Here is a 24,472-nt window from a genome sequence, read left to right as displayed (position 1 = left end):
GCTGTGTCTTATGTATTTAGCGATACATATTATGAAATTTGTAGGTATACTTATATTTATTGATTACTTGTATGATGAATTTATGGTGAATATTACCTGGAATGTATATTTATATTTACATTCTTGTTAATGCTCTACTGGGATCCTAATAAAAAAGAATCATAAAAAAATGTAAGAAAGAAAGCAGGCATGAAGTAATCCCACATAAAGGTATATTGTCTTTAATTTATATGTTACAACCATGATTTGTAAGCATTGTCCTCCTGGATAATTCAGTCAATGTAAAAAAAAAAAAATACAAATTGATAAATTTAGCAAATACTCCATTCTCTGGTTCAAGTTAACTTTGCTCCACATTTTAGATGAGTAATGACACCCTCCCACCCACGCCCTCACTATATTTATAGCAGATGTATGACGTTACAACGCATACTTTTACAACGCCTACTTTTACATCGCAAGTTTTACAACGCATACCATTACAACGCATAATGCTTTTAGGCGCTGGATAGTGAATAGTTTAATTTACTATTCCAAATCCAGTCCCTGTGGATAGTAGGGAAGGTGTTGGATAGTACATTAAACCTATTCCCTATCCTAGAGCGCCCCCCAGCGATATGCGCTGTAATGGTTTGCGTTGTAAAAGTTGCGTTGTAATGGTAGTTCGTTGTAAAAGTTTAGTTGTAGCTGAACCCTTGCCAGGTAGCAGAATGCAAAGGAAAAAGAGCTCTCGTTTTGTGAATTAAAGAGAGAGGAAATTACTTATAAGTTAGTTTAGAAGTGAATTGACGTCTTATAAGAGTAGATACCCTGATGTGAAATGGTAATATTGTTCCACAAGGTATAGCATCTTTTTGGGAACTGTTGACATTGTCCTTGTGTATTTTCGCAGCCTAGCCTGAAAATGGTAATACCATCAAAATAGGTTCGCAGACCCCTCTAAAAATGTGGGTCCACTCCATAAAAGGTGTAGCAGCCCGACCGCGAAGTAGACGCCCAGACTATCTACCTGAAGATGGCCAAGCAAATGTCTAACAGCTGGTGATACCTGCAGGCCCCAAATACAAATCCTGGCAAGGCCAGCTCTGAATGTAATCCTTTTGAGGTTGAAATATTAGATAATAATAACTTGGTTAATTGCTGCATACTTTATTTACAGCACTGAAGAACAAAACACACTGTGGCATGGTATTAAGTGCCATGTACAAATATGCTATTATGGCCTGAGGTATGGCAGTCTTGGTGGTAAATGTCAGGTAATGTCCTACTGCAAACATAAGTTATTGGATAAGGGCGCATACTGAACTTTACTTACTTAACACTAAACGCTCGTACCTCCGTACTCTGAATTCGGCCAGCGAACCTCATCATCCACTCTCCCAATCAACTCTCACAGCCGCGTTCGCACGCAAACCATTATACAACATCTATTCAATCCCACGTGTCCTCAATTACCATTCGCTCACCTGCTGCATACGCAACCCATTCGAGATACTATACGCCCCAGAATGCACTAATGTCTCTCGCAGTTCAAACTAAAAACAGTGCAAACAACAGTTTTACCAAATAGCTGTCTGATAATACAACGTGGTCAACATGTTTCAGTACACCCGGAAATCGATCTGTCCAGTGCCTTCGTCAGAACCAACCAAAATATTGCTACTGCAAAATGTGAAAAAATATATTGGAAAATTAACTAAGACAAGTACACTTGAAGCGGTTGGAAACGATACAACCGAATCACCTGTAGTGCGGAGTGTACAATCCTTCCTCAGCAAAACCCGTACACCTGAAGGTATCTGTAACATAGTAAAGGAAAAAGTGTGAGCCACATTTAGGTTCATTAACATAGAATTTAGGGCCATATGTATCAACATCCTCATTTGCGATTCTCAAATAGCGATTTTTTAGAAATCACTATTTGAGAATTGCAAAACGGGATGTATTAAAGAAATCACAATTTTTTTGCGAATTCTTAGTATTCCCTAATTGCGATTAGCAAATTGCGAAATTACAATTAAGGAATACTTTCCCATTCATTTCTATGGGCCAGGAGGCCCATAGGAATGAATGTGTAGTCATTCTCAATTTGCGAGTCGCAATTTGAGAATCGCAAATTGAGAATAATTTTAAGGGTGCAAGGGTGTCATAAGGACACCCAGATGCACCCCTGAAATGAACATGTGTGCCCATATGGCACACATACATGCCCTAGAGGCATGTATGTGCACCACATGGCACCTTGAAAAATGCCAAAAAGTGCATTAGTGTTAGAAATCTCACATAACCACCAACTTGAAGTTGGTGTTAATTTGCGATTTCTTAGGGAGAAATCGCCCAACGTGGGTGCTTCCTACATAGCATTTAAGGAATCACAATTTGCGAGTCCTTAAATGCTTATACAAAATTGAGGAATCGCAAATTTTGTGATACCTTAATTTTGCGATGAAAAAACAGCTCATACATCGCGTTTAGCGATTTTTCATTCGCAAACGCTGTATTTTTGCGAATCGCAGTGTTTGCGAATAAAAAATCGTTTGATACATATGCCCCTACGTGTTCTCAAAACTAGCAAAGTAGTGACATAAACATACTTTGATGCCTGTCAGATTTGAGCACATTACACAGCCAAAAATAACAACATAAAAAACCCATATAAAAAAATAGTATAACAGCACGTATGCATGTTGAGATATGCAGTAATGTAAGCACATCTCATTGCGCTTTTTAGATTCCAATGTGGCCATTATGTACAGCCATTCGCCTGAAAGTCATTATTCTTAGCATGGAGAGTCCCTCTAAAGAAGCCAAATTATCTGTATTTTTACACTTTTAAAAATAAATACAGACAGGAAAGACAATGTTTTCTGTCTGTATTTATTTGTAAAAATTAGTAAAAACAGAAAAAAGGGAGCCCTAATTATAATTAAATTAAATAATGATTAGAGGACAATATTTTTCTTCAGAACCTTTCATACGTTCACCTTAACAGAATAATATCCCATAAATTCGAAAGACACAATAATAAAGCCCATTTGTAAAAAGGAACACCATGCTGTCTCAAAAACTACCACCTGATCATTTTGATTGATGTAGAGGAAAAGATAGATGCTAAAATAATTCTACAAATGCAAAAAGGACAGTTGATGGGCAGAGTGCAGAACAATGTCATACATTCACCCCAGTACAGAGATCTGGGCCTACATTCATAGGGGCAGATTTATGAAGGCCTTGCGCCGCCGGTGCGTCATTTTTAACATGGGAAAAAGTGACGCACCGGCGGCGCAAGGCCTTCATAAATCTGCCCCATTGTTTCTTTGCTCACCTTGCCTTTCCAGTTTGGACCCAGCCATATGCAAATCAGTATTGACCTGTGCCCAATGGGAAAAGTCCAGCCCAAACAGCCAAGCAAAGTCCTCCCTGGACTGGAAACAAACATCCTAGGACCGGTTTTGGGGTTTTACCCCTCATCAGCCAGGATAGCTTGACTCCAGTGGCATGGAGAGCATGGGACCCACGTCTGGGCATACCCGTCCCTCTCAGTGTGCCAATTGCATTGTCCAGCATTCCGTCAATCAACTGTTTCTTTTTCATATGTCTCCCTAATTGGGAAGGGTATGCCCAAACGTGAGTCCAGTGCTCACTACACCACTGGATTTGCGTCTGGCTGTTGAAGGGTGATGCCCTGAAACCGGTCCCAGGATGCTTGTGTCTGGTCCAGGGAGGACCTGGCTTGGCAGTTTGGGTTGGACTGTTCCCACAAGGAACAGGGTCAAGACTGATTAGCATAAAGCTGGGTCCAAACTGGGATGGTGTTGTCAGCAAAAGAATGACGGATCAAACCCAGACCCTGGTGACTGGTTGTAAATGTTTGCATTGTCCAGCACTCAATCCATCAAATGTTTCTTTTGCATATGTCGCCCTAATTGGGAAGGGTTTGCCCAGATATGAGTCTCGTGCTCAGTACACCACTTGATTCAAGCAAGCCTGGCTGATGAAGGGTGATGCCCTGAAACCGGTTCCAGGATACTTATTTTTGGTTCCGGTAGGACCTGGCTTGGCAGTTCTGGTTGGACTGTTCCCACAAGAAACAGGGCCAAGACTGATTTGCATATGGCTTGGTTCAAACTTGGGTGGTGTGGTGAGCAAAAGAATGATGGATTAAACCCAGATGCTTGTGACGCGGGGTGAATGTTTGGATTGTCCAGCATTCAGTCCATCAACTGTTTCTTTTGCAAAATAATTATGCAAGCATTAAGAAATTGGATTATTGAGAACATACTTATACCTATTGAAAAGGGAGACTCTCCTTTGGACGCTAGCACTATAACCAATTGAAAGCGGCAGATTCCTGTTCCATTACTTTGTAGGTTTTTGGGCTGCTTTCAATGTGGTTAACCAAGAGATTTTTTGTTCAAAATCAGAACTCTTAAAAATACCAAGTAGTCTTTTAGCCGTGCTGAAAGAATTACATAGGAATAATTACACCAAGGATATGTCTTGGCACCAATGATATTTGCACTGTAATTAACTGACCATCTTTAGACTTTATCTAACCCCAACGCCTTTTCACCGAAGATTGAACAAGTACATATATTCTGTCTACTTTATGGTGTAGTAGTAACCAATAGGACCCCAATTGGGCTGCCTAGGAAATTAGAAGGTTTAAATAATTATAATAATAATTAATACTGCCAAAGAAAAACACTGGCGATTTTTCTGGATGAAACCATAATAGTAGCCTTCAGAGAAAAGCAGTATGGTTGTATGTTGATGATTGGAAAGAGTAGGGTTGAAAAAGTATCCAATTACAAGTATTTGGGTCTGGGTTTTAGTAAGATGTTAGCGTGGTCACAGTACGTGGCCACTTTAAAATCAAATGCACTTTCATCCATAGGAGGAATAAAAACATTTGATGGAGATTATAGCAGCTTTTAGAAATGGGATTCCTTGTTGGCTGATGTATGCACCCAGGCCAGGCAGGAACAACCACTCTAGTCAAGGTAAGCTAGATACAAACTAAAAGATAATAGCATAGAGCACACAGGTTTATCTAAAGAGGCAATGAGTAAAGTATTTGGGCAGCACACTCACACAGTAACACAATAATTACACCACAGAAAGACTCCACACAGGTTTAGAAAAATAGGAAATATTTATCTGAGTAAAACTAGACCAAATCAACAAAAAGTCAATCAGTCGAAGCAGAGAGATGAATTTTTAAAGAATAAAAGCAAAAACAGTGCTTAGAAGTCAATAGCGTTAAAAGGTTACTCAAGGTCATGCTAGACCGAGGTGAATCCAAAATTCAAGCTGACCTTGACGGAGGGCAGGCTGGCTAGAGGACCCACACAAGGCCCACTGAGAAAGTACCTTGGATGGAGCAAAGCGTTGCCGCTGAGGGCATGATATGACGATCTTTTGCACGCATTCTGGTTGCTGCGCCATTGTCGAGCTGCACTGAGCTGCAGGCAATGCATCATCGTCGACCCGCACAGAGCATCATTGTCTGGCTGTGCATGCTGTGGAACCGCAGTCCTCAAACAGCCTCATGCATCAGCGTCAAAGGGCAATACGTTGGTTTCAATTGGCGCAAAGGTGACGATATTTCGGTTTTGTAGTATAAAAGCTGCAGAACCCACTTCTGAGGTCCAGAACTTGTAGAGGGCATCTCAGGCAAGGGTAAGACTCACAGAAGGCAGATTCCAGCAGCATCAGCAGAATTACAGAAAGTCATTTGTATTCCTGGGATTTCAGAAAACAGGAGCTAAGCCAGTAAGCCCTTGGAGATCACTTAGGGTCAGATTACGATGCGGTTAGGAAATCTTCCTGATCGAATCGGTTTCGAAATGATTTCATACTTGGCCCGGGAGAGTACAACTGACTGAGTATGATACATCCAGATGCTTCCAAATACGATTTGGTTGGACTGCCATTGACTTCTAAGGGAGCCTATGTTCCTAACCGCAGCGTAATCTGGCCATCGGTTGGGAAGGCACGTTCCCGATCCAATTCGAAAGGAGTTATAAGCACAGAGAAATGTTCACTTTCTGAAAGTGGCATTTCTAAAACAGTGATGCTGAATCCAATTTCAGCAGTACGGAGGATTTGTCATTACCATTCCAAACATATGAAACATGAAAAAGCTACCCTTATCTGATCAGGAACTGCCGCTTAAAAAGTGTATTAACAAATTCTCAATGATAGTCTAGGGGAGAAGGCCTCAAGTCTAGGGGAGAAGGCCTCACAGTAGTGAGAATCAAAATAGGCTGTTTGTCATTACCAGGACATGGAAAACTTACTAGTACATGTCATACCTTTCATGTACACAAGACCGTGCCTTTGGGGATAGATGGGGCCTATCTTGGGGGTGATTTAGGTGTAATAAAAGTGGAGTTTTCAAGCTTGACAAATAGTTTCAAATGCCAAATCGAAGTGACAGCAAACTGCACGCACAGGCACTACAATGGCAGGCCTGTGACAGGTTTGAAAGGCCATGTCTGTGGGTGACAAAATCAGTGCTGCAGGCCCAATAGTAAAACACACAAGATGATGGACGGAATGTTGCACAATGGCAAAACATTCACCCCCAATCACAGATCTGGGTTTAATCCATCGTTATTTTGCTCACCAAGCCACCCCAGTTCAGACATGGCCATATGCAAAGCAGTCTTGACAATGTGCCTCATGGGAACAGTCCAGCCCGAACTGCCAAGCCATGTCTTCCCTGGACCGGAGTCAAGCATCCTAGGACCGTTTTCTGGCTATCAGCCGTCTTCAGCCAGGATAGCTTGACTCCAGTGGCTTAGTGAGCACAGGACCCACGTCTGCGTATACCCTTCCCACATAGGGTGAACAGCAAAACACACAAGATGATGGACGGAATGTTGCACAATGACAAAACATTCACCCCAGTCACAGATCTGGGTTTAATCCATCGTTATTTTGCTCACCAAGCCACCCCAGTTCAGACATGGCCATATGCAAATCAGTCTTGACCCTGTGCCTCATTGGAACAGTCCAGCCCGTACTGCCAAGCCATGTCTTCCCTGGACCGGATTCAAGCATCCTAGGACCTTTTTCTGGCTATCAGCCATCTTCCGCCAGGATAGCTTGACTCCAGTGGCTAAGTGAGCACGGGACCCACGTCTGGGTATACACTCCCCACAAAAGGTGAACGGCAAAACACACAAGATGATGGCCGGAATGTTGCAGAATGGCAAAACATTCACCCCCAGTCACAGATCTGGGTTTAGTCCATCGTTATTTTGCTCACCAAGCCACCCCAGTTCAGACATGGCCATATGCAAAGCAGTCTTGACCCTGTGCCTCATGGGAACAGTCCAGCCCGAACTGCCAAGCCATGTCTTCCCTGGACTGAAATCAAGCTTCCTAAGAGCAGTTTCTGGCTATCAGCCATCTTCAGCCAGGATAGCTTGACTCCAGTGACTCAGTGAGCACGGGACACACGTCTGGGTATACCCTTCCCACATAGGGTGAACAGCAAAACCCACAAGATGATGGAGGGAATGTTGCACAATGGCAAAATATTCACCCCAGTCACAGATCTGGGTTTAATCCATCGTTATTATGCTCACCAAGCCACCCCAGTTCAGACATGGCCATATGCAAATCAGTCTTGACCCTGTGCTTCATGGGAACAGTCCAGCCAGAACTGGCAAGCCATGTCTTTCCTGGACCAGAACCAAGCATCCTAGGACCGGTTTCTGGCTATCAGCCATCTTCAGCCAGGATAGCTTGACTCCAGTGGCTTAGTGAGCATGGGACCCATGTCTGGGTATACCCTTCCCACATAGGGTGAACAACAAAACAAACAAGATGATGAACGGAATGTTGCACAATGGCAAAACATTAACCCTGAGTCACAGATCTGGGTTTAATCCATCGTTATTTTGCTCACCAAGAAACCCCAGTTCAGACATGGCCATATGCAAATCAGTATTAACCCTGTGCCTCACGGGAACTGTCCAGCCCGAACTGCCAAGCCATGTCTTCCCTGGACCGAAATCAAGCTGGCTAAGACCGGTTTCTGGCTATCAGCCGTCTTAGGCCAGGATAGCTTGACTCCAGTGGCTTAGTGAGCACGGGATACAAAAGGGGATGATGGACGGAGCGTTTGAGCAAATCAAACACTCACCCCCAGTCAACTGATCTGGGTTTAATCCATCACCATTCTTTAGCCCACTCAGCCACCCCATTTCAGACATGGCTATATGCAAATCAGTCTGACCCTGTGCCTCATGGGAACAGTCCAGCCCGAACTGCCAAGCCATGTCTTCCATGGACCGGAAACAAGCATCCTGGGACCGGTTTCGGATTCATAATCCTCATCAGCCAGGCTATCTTGAATCCAGTGGCCAAGTGAGCAAGGGACACACGTCTGAGCATACCCTGCCACACTTAGGGCGAACAAAGCGATACAAAAGGGGATGATGGACGGAGGGTTTGAGCAAATCAAATACTCACCACCAGTCAACTGATCTGGGTTTAATCCATCACCATTCTTTAGCCCACTCAGCCACCCCATTTCAGACATGGCTATATGCAAATCAGTCTGACCCTGTGACTCATGGGAACAGTCCAGCCCGAACTACCAAGCCATGTCTTCCATGGACCGGAAACAAGCATCCTGGGACCGGTTTCGGATTCATAATCCTCATCAGCCAGGCTATCTTGAATCCAGTGGCCAAGTGAGCAAGGGACTCACGTCTGAGCATACCCTGCCACACTTAGGGCGAACAAAGCGATACAAAAGGGGATGATGGACGGAGCGTTTGAGCAAATCAAACACTCACCCCCAGTCAACTGATCTGGGTTTAATCCATCACCATTCTTTAGCCCACTCAGCCACCCCATTTCAGACATGGCTATATGCAAATCAGTCTGACCCTGTGCCTCATGGGAACAGTCCAGCCCGAACTGCCAAGCCATGTCTTCTATGGACCGGAAACAAGCACCCTGGGACCGGTTTCGGATTCATAATCCTCATCAGCCAGGCTATCTTGAATCCAGTGGCCAAGTGAGCAAGGGACTCACGTCCGAGCATACCCTGCCACACTTAGGGCGAACAAAGTGTTACAAAAGGGGATGATGGACGGAGCGTTTGAGCAAATCAAACACTCACCCCCAGTCAACTGATCTGGGTTTAATCCTTCACCATTCTTTAGCCCACTCAGCCACCCCATTTCAGACATGGCTATATGCAAATCAGTCTGACCCTGTTATGTTATGTTATGTTATAATTGTTTTATATAGCGCACGGCTACTCAAAGAGTGTCCCGCGCTTTTCACTACATACTGAAAACACAACACAGTTAAAAGAAGCAGGGCTAAAGAAATGGAAAAAAACAGAAGGATACAGACTCGCCTAAGAAACCAAGCTAAGTAGAAAAAAGCCAAGTTTTGAGGCCCTTCCTGAACATCAATAAATTCGATGTGCTGCGCAACGCCAGTGGTAAAGAATTCCAGAGCTGGGGCGCCAACAGTCTGAAAGAGCGGCCACCTATGCGAGCCCTCTTGATCCGAGGGACCGCCGCAAGAAACAAAGATCCAGACCTCAGAGATCTTGTAGGGTGATAGAAAGCTACCCTTTTTCGGAGGTATTTGGCTCCTGACACATAAAGAGCTTTATGAGCCAAGGTCAGGGCCTAAAGGTTATCCGCTTCCGGATAGGGAGCCAGTGCAGAGCCTGCAGGAGACCGGAGGTTCGAGCCCGGCCTGACAGACCAATGATGGCCCGAGCTGCCGAATTCTGGACCACCTGTAATCGTTGTAACAGATACTCCGGTAAGCCGAGATACAAGATATTGGCGTAATCTAGTCTAGAACCGATTATCGCCTGTACCGTTACCTTCCTATGGTCTTCTGATAGAATGGGAAGAAACTTACGGAGCATCCGAAGCAAACCGAAACAGGTGCCAGTGAGACCAATTACCTGAGAACGCAAAGACAGGTCCTTGTCGATCTTAATACCCAGGTTCTTGGCCACCTGGGATGAACCTGAAGGTGGAAACATGTTCTCCGGCCACCATTCCTGCCACTCTGGATCCGAGCTGCATCCGAAAAAGAGTACCTCAGATTTATCCGAGTTGCACTTGAGGCCGTTCAGATGGAACCAGTTAAAAACGGCCCCAAGGCAACCCTAGATACTCTCTCCGTCAAACTCCATACCCTTTGGGCATGTAAAGAGGAGCTGGGTATCATCGGCGTAGGACACGATCTGAGCCCCGAAAGACTCCGCCAGTGCCGCCAGAGGAGTCATGAAGATGTTAAAGAGCGTCGGGCTCAATACTGAGCCCTGAGGGACTCCGACACCCAATGGCGGCATCTCAGCGGAGCCAAAGGAGGCCCAGACCGTTTGTCGGCGGCCAGCAAGGAAAGATCGAAACCAGCTGAACACCGTCCCCCTCAGACCGATCTTATAAAGTCTGGCTAAAAGAGCCTCATGAGGGACGGTGTCAAAGGCCGCCGACAAGTCGAGCATCACTAGCATCGCCTTGCCGCCTGGATCCAGCACCTCCTTAATAGCCTCCGAGACTTCCAAAAGCGCTGTCTCAGTGCTTAGATTCGTACGGAAGCCAGATTGAGTAGGGTGGAGTAAATCATGCGCCTCCAGGTACTCAGAGAGCACCTTATGCACGTGCTTCTCGAGGATCTTAGTGAAGGCAGGCAAGAGCGAAATTGGTCTATAGTTAGCCAAAACCTCCGTGTCCAAACCAGGCTTTTTGAGCAGAGGTATAATCATTGCCTGCTTCCAGAGCTGGGGGACTACACCCTCACTGAGGGAGCAGTTCAGGAGAGGGTTGACAATGGGATTGATAACTCCTGCCATTTTAGCCACGAATTTGGCCGGGCAAGAATCACGAGGAGAACCCGATTTGAGACCGGCCATCAGGTCTAATGATGCAGAGGCAAGGAGTGGTGGGAAATCTGTCAGCATCGGATCAGCGCTGAGAGAGAACCCCGGGGCACCCTCCAATGGATCAAAGGCAGCAGGCCCTGACAAGAGAAAGGAGTCCTGAATCCGCCTGATCTTGGTGGTAAAGAAATCAGCCAGGGCACTCACCCAAGCCTCCATAGGGGGTGCCATGGTCAGAGGAACACGTGGGGCTGTAAATTCCCTCACGACGGCAAACAACTCCCTGCAGGAGTTGGAGGCACTCTCGATTTTCCTAGCGAAGTAGCCTCTCTTCTCGGAGAGAATATCTCGATGATAGGCATTGACAGCTGCTCTATAGATGAGCTTGGCCTCAGGATCGTACTGCGCACGCCATGCTCTTTCTGCCACCTTACACTGCCGTCGTGAGACCGCTAGTGCCTCGGTGAACCGAGGGGCGGACGCCCGTTTTACAGTATTGCGGGGGGGCCTTACTGGGGCAAGATCATCCATCCTTTCCGACAGCCACCGATGCACCAGCCCTGAATCCCTTTCTAAGTCTCCTGTCAGGATGCAAGGGTGAGCCAGACATGCCTGTGCCAGCAGCTCGGGGGTAACCAGATGAAAAGCCCTGGAGCCCTGAGAACGCTGTCGTGAGACACTAGTTGGTTTGCTTATCTCCGGCACATAGCACTTAACCAACAAATGATCCGACCAAAGCACCTGAATGGGTGCCAGAATCTCAATAGAGATCGTCGAAAAGATCATATCTAGAGTGTGGCCCTTTACATGTGCCTCATGGGAACAGTCCTGCCCGAACTGCCAAGCCATGTCTTCCATGGACCGGAAACAAGCATCCTGGGACCTGTTTCGGATTCATAATCCTCATCAGCCAGGCTATCTTGAATCCAGTGGCCAAGTGAGCAAGGGACTCACGTCTGAGCATACCCTGCCACACTTAGGGCGAACAAAGCGGCGATACAAAAGGGGATGATGGACGGAGTGTTTGAGCAAATCAAACACTCACCCCCAGTCAACTGATCTGGGTTTAGTGAGCACGGGACCCACATCTGGGTATAGCCTTCCCACATAGGGTGAACAGCAAAACACACAAGGTGATAGACGGAATGTTGTACAATGGCAAAACATTCACCCCCAGTCACAGATCTGGTTTTAATCCATCGTTATTTTGCTCACCAAGCCACCCCAGTTCAAACATGGCAATATGTAAATCAGTCTTGACCCAGTGCCTCATGGGAACAATCCAGCCCGAACTTCCAAGCCAATAGTAGCATTTATTTACAGGCCCTGGGTATATGGTATACCACTTTACAAGGGATTTGCATGTAAAGAAAATATTCCAAACAAGTGTAAATCAATTATACAATGTTTAGAGGAGAGAACACATGCCCTTTAGTAGTGGTATGCAGCCTAAAGACAACAAAAAGAAGGCTAGAAAAAGAGGAGGAGGATGGCAAAAAGTGTGTGGTGACCCGTCACAATGGGCTATTTTCCAACAGAGGCCACTATTACAACCAGTTCTTGAATCTTAAAAAGCAATGAAACTTCCATAACTTTTATTTGGCTTGGAGTCACTAGGCGTAAGTGGATACTTAGACTAGGAAAGGGAAGCAGTAAAATGTTCTAAAAGTTTTTTATCAATACCCAATTGCTCGATTGCAAACGCAGTTATAGTAGAAATTTACATGCGGTCATGGTTCTCCTAAGCTCGCTTCCAAACCTTGTGATTTTGGAATAAATTGATAACCTTTGACCAGTCCAAAGTTTGCAGGTTTTTTAAACATGAAATAATCACCAGTGAGCATTATTGACCTAAAGCACAAAGGTAACATTTGTTTCAACTACAAACCATTCTAATGTTATAACTTTCCAACAGATCCCCGTCTGAACAAACTAAAAGAGAACTGACAGAAGTTGAGGATTCAGGACAAAGCGGTTTGAATAATTTAGCAAAAAAATTTAACAATATATTTGCTTCAGTAATGAGCGAATAAACAACATTCCTATATATACCAAGCCAAAATGTGTATTGTGAATATAAGAAATTTGGGGCTCGATGTAGGTGGCCCATTACCGGTCTGTAAACCCGAAATTCTGTAAATTTCAGGCTTACCGACCGGTATTGAGCCAATTGTGATGTAGGGGAGGATTCGGTAAAAAACGAATCGGTATTTACTGATTCAGTATTTACTGAATCATCAATTTACCGATTCGGTATTTACCGAATCATCATTTACTGATTCATATTTACCGGATCGGTAAATGACATTTAGGAAGCACTTTTAAGAGTGATGTTGTGCTTTAAGGATTTGTTATTTACCACCAACTATTAGTTGGTGGTAAAAACCGAATACCTTTAAAAAAAGGAAATCTGTGCATTTTCAACAGTGCCATGTGGCAGACATACATGCACTTGGGGCATGTATGTGTGCCACATGTGCACACAAGCACTATTCAAGGGTGCAACAGGGTGTCAATGTGACACCCTGTCACCCTTGAAGGTTTCCTTTTTTTACCGAATCAGTTTTTACCGATTCAGTAATTTACATTCATTCCTATGGGCCTCCGGCCCATAGGAATGAATGGGAATTAACAAATCGGTAAATACCGATTCGATAATTACCGAATCGTACGGATTCGGTAACATTTACCAATTTTTTAGCTACATAGCATTTACCGATTCTAAAATACCTAGGGCCCGATGTAGGTCGGTATTTTCGGCCGTTACCGACCGGTAAATAAGAATTGGTATGTAGGGCCCAGAATTTTACAGATTCGGTAAATTTACCGATCGGTATATTTACTGAATCTGTAAAATACCGAATCGGTATTCATACCTATTCGGTATTTTTGCTATGTAGGTGGGACTCTTCTGAGTCCCACAACCCTTACCGATTCGGTATTTTACCATCAAATATATTTGATGGTAAAATACAGATTCAGGTGTGCATGCACATGTGCATCCACACCTGTGCCATATGACAGGCAGACCTGCCCTTAGGGCAGGTATGCCTGCCACATGGCCCCCGAATCTTTTTTGGGGGTGCTAGAGAGTGTCAAAGTGACACCCCCTGCACCCTTGTCAAAATCTGTATTTACCGATTCGGTAAATACCAACCGGTAATGCCCCATTCATTCCTATGGGCTTCAAAGCCCATATGAATGAATGGGGCATTACCGGTCGGTATTTACCGAATCGGTAAATACAGGTATTTACCGATTCGGTAAAAGGAACATCTGGATGTTCCTACATCTCCACCCCTTAGATTTACCGATTTTTAATTACCGAATCGGTATGATTCGGTAATTAAAAATCGGTAAATCTATTTTACCTACATCGGGCCCCTAATCGGTAAAGTTCAGTATTTTAGAATCGGTAAATGTACTTTACCTACATCTGGCCCTTAGTTACTCGTTAATGGGGTAGGGGGTAAAACTCTACTCAAACTACAACTACAATCCTTGTCAGGGTCAAGTCACAAGCAAACTCCAAATTAACCTGTGTTCAACCCTTTGGTAGTTTTGGTAGTGTAACACTGGGCCGTCAGGCTTAACTTAGAAGCTATATGTAAAATATTTATGCAGAACTTCAAACAGTAATACATTCAAAACCAACACAAAAAAAATCACACAACAAGTTAGGAAAACAGAGTCACTTTTAATAAATAATTTGGCACCAAAATGACAAAAATACAATTAGTATAATTGGAGATATGCAATTTTAAAAATTCAAGTGAAAATATTGCAAAAAAAGCAAAAAACGCAACCGGGTATATCTGGTTGTGCGAAACTGGGTGAACGTCTCAAGTTCATGCCGACCCTGATGGAGCAGTGGCAGGATACAGGGAGCAGATTAGTCCTGCTGATAGAGTTATTTTTGTAAGTTTAGCACAAGGAGTTCTGTTCAGGGTGGATGGGGCTGCGAGGATCAAGGAGAGCCTTGCAGATGGCTGTTAAAGTAGTGCAGAGAGCGAGCTGGCATTTTCGGATGGTTGTCGCTGTAGTGCAAAGTTCCTGTCAGCTTCGCAGATGGTCCATGCTGTCATTTCACACTGGCAGTCCACATGAGTGGTTGATGCTGTAGCACGAGGAGTTGATTTGCCATAGTTTCGTGTTGGTGGTTGACACGGGCGACAAAGTTTTGGTGCAACATGGCCCATTTGCTTTCACAAAGAGTCCCTGAAAATTCAGGGGAGCTCCACTGAGGCCACTCCTAAGGTCCAGAACATGGGAGGCACCTCTTGGGGGTCAGGAACTCACTCCAGCAAAGACAGGCAGGGTTCCGGCAGGTCCAGACAGCAGGTCCAGTCGCAGGTCCAGTTGCAGGAGCCTCTGGAGCTTATTATGTCTGTGTTGTTCACCACTTTCTCAATGCAATGTTTGGATGTAACTTGTGCATTGGCAAGATCTGTAATGGCTTTAAAGAATTTTAAATTCTAGTGTGTATTTTGTATAAAGTATTTTTACGAATTGACATATTTATTGTATTCAAAGATGGGAGCACACTCCTAACCTCTCCGCCGGATCGCCCCTTTGCATTCTGGTACATGCAGTTCGTATGACTTGAAGAGTTAGGAAAAAGTTCATAAGTGTTTCACCAAGGTTGGTGCAAGTAAGTACTTGGTATTTCCAGTATCTCTAGACACGGCTCGTGTTTCGGGATAATATCCCTCATCAGTAGAGATCAGTTCTGGGGTGGCTGAGAAGGCTGCCAAACAACAGTCACAGGCTTCGTTGCCTCTCGGTGCGTGAAGGTGACATATTTATTGTTTAAGATGCTTTTGTTCTACATAAATTAACTTCTGAACAATTCCTAAATATTTATGTGAAAATGTATTTAATTTCGATTCAATGCTTACCCATGTGCTTTAAATTACATTTGACGCTTATTTTCTAAAGAGAAGTCTTTTGGAAAAACACCATATTCTCCTAACAAGCATATTTGATTTGTGTATGTAAATACTTAGCAATAAACTGGAGCCATCAGACAGCTATTCAGTGCAACATTAAGTACAGAAAAAAGAACATATGTACGTAGTAAGATAGAGGTCTCATATGAGATTTCATATTGAAAAAGGGGAATTAAATATTAGGTGTAAAAAAGGTTTTAAAGAGATGCCTTTTAAAGGCCTTCTGAAAAATGAGTGAGCTATGGGATATTCTTAGATACCAGCAAATGCAAGACAACCCACTCGTGGAGGTCTCAATGCTATTGGCAGAAAACGGATGTTTATCGGTGGTCAACTCAATGGTACCTATGCTAGCTACCTCAGTAGGATGTTACCTTAATTGCACTAATTGTCACTCATTTTCTAAAATACTTTTGGTAATTGAGTCATAATAATGTAAAATGCTCTCTAAAATCCTAATATATTGTCCTGTGTCCCCCATAAAGTCTGTGCAGGTGAAATTTCCTCAAGTAGCACTAGGGGCTGTGACCCCCAAAGCGGGCTATCGGCCGACCCCTCACCATCTTCTCTTCAAAGCACATAAGGTTGGCGCTGCTGGTGATGACCATGGAAGAGACATAAACCAACCACATGAAAAGACAAATGGTTTTATAGGGAGTATGGTCCGACTAGGCGCGTTTTAAAACTTTGGGAATATTTGCAAGGGAGTTGCACCCCCAAAACGTCATTTATTCCGATGTTCTGATCGTACAATGTCCTGCTCCAGATTTGCTAAGCACCATAGGCCACTCTCCGTGGCTTAACGCTGCTTTGTAAATATTGTACCCTTTCAAGCAGGTATCTGCGTGAAAGGGGTGTGCAATGGGTGTTGTGGTGGGTGGTCCACCGCAACACCCATTGCTTTTTGGCTCAGCCCTAGATTTACAAGGAGCTGTAAACCTGAGGCCGCGCCCAAAACAAACTCCACTGAATAACAGGCGTTAGATTGGCGCATAGTGGAGAAATACTTGTATTTCTCTACATTTTTGCCCTTTCTATGTGTGTTGCAGAATGCAGAATGCAGCACACATAGAAAGAGGAAATAGCCTTTGAAAACTATTTATGAGCAGGAAGATGTCCTTTCCTGCACATAAACAAGCAATTCCATGGTGCAAGGGTGCCTGGGCTGCAGGAAATCATCCTTGCAACACAGGCACTCTTGCACTATGACGCAAGGGTGTCTGTTTTGGTGCTACGCAGCTTTTTTGAGTGGCAGCACAAGGGAAAAACAGGGGTGTGCCATATTCCTGAAAATATGGAGCGTCCCTGCATTTTGTAAATGACGCATCGCAGCGCTGCACACAATTTAGCAGCCATATCCTTGTAAATATCCCCTCATTTGATTTGTATAGTTGCCGAAGGGAAACAACCTTTACAAAGCAACTTTTACAACGCACTACCTTCACAACAAAACTTTTACAATGCAACATCCATTACATCGCATGCCATTACAATGCATGATACTACAACGCATACCACTACAATGCATGTCATTACAACGCATACCATTACAACGCATAACATTACAACACATAGTACCCTTACACTATCCAACACTTACCCTACTGTTGCAACCCCTGAAGTTAGAATAGTAATTTTTACTCCTACACTATCCAACACTTACCCTACTGTTGCACCCCCCTGGAGTTAGAATAGTAATTTTCACCCCTACACTATCAAACACTTACCCTACTGTTGCACCCCCTGGAGTTAGAAAAGTAATTTTTACTCCTACACTATCCAATACTTACCATACATGCAATGTAATGTTATGCGTTGTAATGGTATGCGTCGTAAAGGTAGTATGCGTTGTAATGGAATGCGTTGTAAAGGTAGTTTTTAAAAAATCGTTGTAATGGCATGCGTTGTAATGGAATGCGTTCTAATGGATGTTGCATTGTAAAAAATGCGTTGTAAAGGTATGCATTGTAAAAGTATGCGTTGTAACGTCATACATCCGTTGCTGAAGCACTGCAGACACAAAATACCACCAGTCTGGCCAGAGCAACAAAAAAAACAGCCCTCACCAACAGTGAAATGACCTCACACTCTGCCGGCCCCCCTGGAAAACACCTGGTGCCCTCTACAGCCAGGCACGCATGCATGACCCTACCTGTTTTCAATACTCACACACAAAACACAAACATAGGAGGAGCCATGTCTTTTTCAGGAAAACATCCTTAACAAAAGTGAAAAGCTTCTTCAATGTCCCAATATGAAATCAAAGTTACAGTTTACACACTATTGTGTGCAGAAACAAACTACATTCTATCCTTGAAGAACACCAACTAATCTAAGTTAATTTCCAGGTATTTAAAAGTTAAACAGAACTATATTTTAAAAGTCCAAAGGTTACAAATTAAATTACATAATTTCCTTCCTGTTGGCTTGAAAGCCCAACGTACTTTCATTACAATTAAAGTTTAATTGGAAACCTGAGCTCTAATAAACTTCAGGAAAGAAGAATATCTTCTTTTTTCTCTAAGACAATTTATCCCAGTGCTTTTACCGCATTCCCAGCTCACCTCTTCTGAACCATTCTCCTTGTGGTGCACCTGCAAAAGTAATAGCAGTCAAAGGAAGGAGGAGGGCAGGACCAGTTTTTTAGACTGTAGCACACTAGAGCCTGGATTTACAGAGAGATCACGCAACGCAGCAGAGCAAGTAAAGTTGCTGACCAGTGTTCTGTGAACAGAAGAGCACCTAGCAGCACCATATGTACTAAGAAGGCAACAGCTCCTCTCTCTCCTTGAGGTAAAACACTGTTGGCTGCTGTGGTCCAACCCAGACACGCTTGTGCCATATTGCAACGGTGTCAGTGTTGTGGTCAGCATAGTGGTCCATTTCTGCGCAAAAACTATGATTTGGGTAATTTATGTATGTGTGTTATAGAATGCCACACGCATGCCTCAGGGAGGCAAAGGATTTTGGTGCAAATCGCGGTCTAAAATTCTTTGTAGATAGGGATTTGCATTAAAACTCATTGGTGGTTGCCTCGGAATGCCCATGCACCACCAGTGGAATGCCCCATTGATGCAAAGTAATGCAAGGCAACACGTTGCACTTCATTGCGTTACTTTGGGTTATACCCCAATGCAAATCATGATTTGTGCGCGGACTGTAAATACTGCCAATAGACTTTGTCTTGAAGCAGGAGCAGCGTGTTCCTGGACCCACAAATTCAATTTGGGTAACTGTCAGTACTTCTATTAGAAATGAAAAACATGCGGAGAACAACACAATTCTGGTAAAGAAATCCTGGTTTGCGAGACTACATCAGAATGGCTTTGGCAAAGTTGTAAGCTATTTCAAGATTCAAGAGGACTGCTCAACTTCAAACCGTAAGTGCATCGCGAGTACAAATATTTTGGAAATAATTACATAATTGAATGTGCGCACCTCGAGCGTAAAATTTGAAAAGTAAATACCTGGAGCGTGAAGCACCTTTGTTTGTAGAATCATCAGAGCTCACAGAAAACATCTGCACCAATACTTCTTTATTACCGAAACGTGTTCACGCAACATTGTCACGCAGGCATGCAATGTCGCGACGTGATACACGCAACGTGGAAGCCATTTTGAGAAAGATTTGCTAGTGGTTGGAGTCCTTAGCAATGTGTAGAGCAACAAATACGCTGGACACGTTTGTTCACGAAGGAGCAAGAAAGAGAGTGTTTAAGAAAATGTATGCACAATTAGTTACAAATACGTACGGATTCATGATATTCTGGGTTGTCATCACAAGAAAGTTTTGTTTTGCAAATTAGAAGTTACAGAGAATGCTGACTGTTATTCATGACTATATATATAAAAAACAGTTTGAGGCAAAGGGTACTTTGGAGTTCAGTTGTGCAAAGGAAGTATTTAGTAAACTGTTAAGGAAAGGCGATTTGATCCACCTGCCAAGTTTTTACAGCCCAAAGGAAAACCTTTCATACCTTGGTCAAGATGTGAAGAAATGCTTATTAACTATATGAGAACAATTGATGGGGAACGGATGGGTGCTAGGAGAAAGAAAAGTATATTTCTACATTGTTTAGGCTCAGCAGGACAAGTAATTTTCAGAGCCTTACACAAAATTACTATTGCTGAAAACGGAGATGTAACTAATGTTTATAACAATGCATTGCTTAGAATGAATGGAGAAAATAATTAAACCTACTACAAACATTGCTCTGAACAGATTCAAATTTACCGCAAGAGCTCAAGAGAAAATGAATCGTTTGATGATTTTTTAACATCTTTCAGATCGTTAAGCATGCAGTGTAATTTTGAAAACGTGTGACGAAATGATAAGAGATTAAATTATCGTTCATGTAAAAAGTAAGAAAACACAAGAACAATTGTGGGTGATGGGTGACCCGAAACTTACAGAAGCTATTTCCACAGCTAAAGCTTTTGAACTATCTGAAAAATGGATGCACACTGTTAGGGACGTGAATAATAAGACAGATAAGAAAGAATAAGTGTGTGCAATTAAACGTCTTGAGGATCAAAGGACTGATATGGTAAATTTGTGTTTTAATACATCTCATAACATTTACTATAGTTGTTATAAAAAATTTGATAAGAGTGATAGAAATATGGGTTGTTACATATGTGGCGGTAAAACACAGTTGGCATCCTTTGGGGAATGTCCGGCTATAAATAAGGAGTGTAAAAATGTGGAAGGACGAGACATTTCGCCAATATGTGGAGAGATCAAAGGAAGTACGCATCTGAAATGCGTGGAATAGTTTCATGTATGTTGGTAAGAGATGAAGAAAAACATATGTATGAATGTGTTCCCAGTGTTGAGAACAAGGCTTTTGTAGTTTCATATTAGAAAAGCATCCATGTGTACCGTTGAAGTTTCAGGTGTAAATCTAAGTCTCCTGGCTGATTCAGGGTCACCATGGACCATCATATCGAAAATGTATTTTATAGAAAAACTTAGTGCAGTTTTTAACATAAAAGAGATTTTACCGTCTGAAATTACAGCAGAGAGTTATGATGGCACCAGATTTGCTATGGAAGGATATTTCAATACAAATTTACGTTTTAAAAGCAGAGTAGCACAAATAAAATTGTATGTCGCAGTTAAAGGAGTGAATGTTTTAGGTTGGAAAGACCAATGGAAACTAGGAATAATGCTAAGTCCAAGGTCAATAGAACCAGTTATGTTACTTGAAACTGTTTATGTAAAGAATATTTCTGTCATTAGTTGTGAAGACAAAGGGAGTTTTATTAAGGAGAGTTTTAAAAAAGTTTTCAGAGATGCTTTGGGAAAACTCAAAGACTATTCACATCATATTAGACAAGAGTAACATTGCACCTGTTAAAAAAGACTTAGAAGTGTACCAATCAATGTCAGAGAAGAGTTAAAGAACATGCTAAGTTAAATTGTCTCTGAAGGTATCATTGAGCCCATAGATTCTGCTGAATGGTTTTCACCCATTGTTTTAGTTCACTAACCGGTCCAAAAATTGAGAGTATATGTGGATTTGAGAGCATTAAATGCAGGTATTATTGTGGATTGTCACCCTCTTCCCCACATAAATGAGGCTGTGTCCATGTTGGAGGGTGCCAAAGTGTTCTCTACACTCGACTTAAGATCAGCGTATCACCAGATCCCATTGACAGAGGAGTCTAAATTTTTAACTGCGTTTATTACACCGCAAGGTTTGTATCAATATACTAGGATGCCATTTGGGTTAGCCTCTGCTGTCTCAGTCTCCCAAAGAGTCATGTTTAATATCTTTAGCGATGTAGACAACTTTGTAAAATGTTTTAAAGAGGACATTTTATTATTTTCATCTAATGAAGAAGAACAACTGACACATTTGAAAGAAGTATGTGAAAGATTAAAAAATAATGTCTGACTTTTAAGGCACATAAATGCAAGATGTTTAAGAAGACAGTAGAATATTTAGGAGACACGCTTACAGGTAATGGGGTTGTTCTAAAGAAATCTAATGTTGATGGTATTGTAAATGCACCGGCTCCAACAAACAAGGAGCAATTGTTGTCCTTTGCGGCCATGCTTGAATATTATAGTAAATTTGTAACCAATTTTGCAACTAAAACAGAGCCTTAAAGGAAGTTATTAAGAAACAAGGCAGTTTTCGAGTGGAGTGAAGAACAGGAAGAAGCATGTATATATATTAAAGAAGATATTGTGAAAGCCCCCACTTTAAGACCGTTCAGTATGAACTAAGAGTGTGTTATCACGGTGGATGCCAGTCTGTATAGTATCGGGGGTGTTTTGTCACAAAAGTGTGGAAATGAAGAATGGAATGTTTGCTTTGCTTCCTGGACATTTACTGAAACAAAGCACAGATATGCTGTAATTGAGAAAGAGTTATTGGCGTGTGTCTGGGCAATTGAACATTATCGTAATTATGTCTGGGAAAGTAAATTCACATCACGGACGGATCACAAACCTTTAGTTAATATTTTGTCACCCAGTGGAGACTGGAACTCCACAGCACACATTGCGAGACTGACTTCTAGGTTACAGCAATATTTTTTTAAGACTGAGTTTGTTCCTGGCAAAAACAATGTTATAGCAGATTTTATGTCACGCCATCCTTGTGATGAACATGTTGAGGAAAATTTGGATGATTGAAAAATTGTAACCACCATTCAGGATGTTGTTGTTCGGAGGTTTTGAGGACATCACTGATGATAAATGGAGGTCATGCGAAAAAGAAGATGTATTATGGCAAATGGTTAAGAAATATATTTTGGAAGGTTGGCCCAGGAAGGATATTAATGGCAAAATGATGCCCATGTTTAAAGTTGCAGAGGAGTTAGAGTTAGAGGGAGAACTGATGTATAAAGGTGGTAAGTGTGTGCCACCTGCTGGAGTACATGATTTGATTTTGAAATTGGCTCATAAATCACATCCTGGAATGTCGGCCATGAAGTGCCTGGTTCGGAATTATTTCTGGTGGCCTGGGATGGATCGCATGGTTGATCGCACTGTCAGAGAATGTGATGTGTGTATATTGAGTGAAAAGATGTTGAAGCTCAATGTACCTCCCCTTAAGAGTTCTGAGTTGCCTGATGAACCGTGGAAAAAATTGGCTTTTGATTTTTCTGGTCCATTTATGTCTTTACCATCAGACTCACGGTATGCCTTAGTACTTGTAATTTACCACTCAAAATGGCCGGAGGTTAAATTTGTTTCCCTTTCAACAACCAATTGTGTTTTGAAATGTTTTAAATACATTTTTACGAGGAAAGGTTGTCCTTCAACTCTTGTGACTGATAATGGTGTGCAGCTTAATTCTGCTGAGAAGGAAAAGTTTCTAAAATGTCATAATATAAAACATGTAACCACATCACTGTATGGGCCACATGAAAATGGCCAGGTTGAGCGTTTCAACCATGTTTTGAAGGGTTACATTTCAGACATTGTTAAACTGGAGTGTGATTGGAAAATGTATTGATAGAAAGATTATGGTTATATAGGATTATAGGATTACCCCACATTCTGTCACAGAAGTTAGTCCTTTTCGCCTTTTGAAAGGAAGAGATCCTGCTTCCAAAATATGTCCATGGTGGTTTAAGGAGAAATGTAAGTGAAATATGTTAAATGGAGATATGGTGTATAATACTGGGAAAAGAGTAAAAGAAATATCGTAAAATCAAAGTGTGGTCTGATAAGAAGTGGAAAACTAAAAATCACGATTTTAAAATTGGTGATTGGGGGAAATCAGGAAACCTGGTCTCATTAGCAAATGTTCAAGTAAATTTGGTAAACCCATTAAAATTACCAAAGTTTTTGAAAACAGTGTTATCACATAAGATGGTAAGTTATGGAATGTAAACCGAGTTGCAAGATGTCCTGGCAGCTTTTGTGTTCCTAACAGGTACAATGAGTCCAATGATAATTTTGGTGTCTATTCTAAGAATTCTTTCAACAGCATGATTTCACTAATTCACGTTTTGTACCACTCAATGTCACTGAAGCTACAAATTGTCATGAAGACACTGTTGCTTCTAGAGTCAAAGATTCCTGTCGCAGTAGACAGTTACCATTGAGATTATCTGACTTTGTAAGATGAAGATCTGTATTTGTTTACTTGTTTTTTCCCCACATTGTATATTTTTGTTTTTCTTTCTCATATAAGGGAGATAGGTTATATTCTCACTTGTTACTTCTTGGAGATCTCTTCTTGTTATGTTCTGTGTTCTAATTCCATATGGAACACTGTGACAGAGCACTGGCAGCTGAAAGGTCAGTTGCACTGGACATTGATGATGACCAGACTGCCCTAAGTGCTGTGCTGCAAAAATAAATACTCAAAGTAATAACTGGACTTTGTCTACTTTTAATACTAAGGTGAGGAAACTGGAAGCAGGCTGTTTTGCTATTTTCCAAACCTTAAGAAAGGTTCTGTGTATTTTGCCCTGCTTGAACCAGAGTCCAACAATCCAACCTCTGATCACATCCTGCCTGGATTATGGAAATGAACTTTGGCTGGGCCTCTCTCAATCCGCACTAGGAAAACGGAAGAGTGTTCAAAGTGCGGCAGCTCCTCTTTTGCCCTCACTGCCTAGACACCAACCTGTGATTACTTCTCTGGCAAAATTTCAATGATTCCTGATTAAAATAAGG

Source organism: Lissotriton helveticus, chromosome 11 (genome assembly GCF_964261635.1).
Source record: "Lissotriton helveticus chromosome 11, aLisHel1.1, whole genome shotgun sequence".
Classification (NCBI taxonomy): domain Eukaryota; kingdom Metazoa; phylum Chordata; class Amphibia; order Caudata; family Salamandridae; genus Lissotriton; species Lissotriton helveticus.
Note: the sequence above shows the minus strand (reverse complement) of the source record.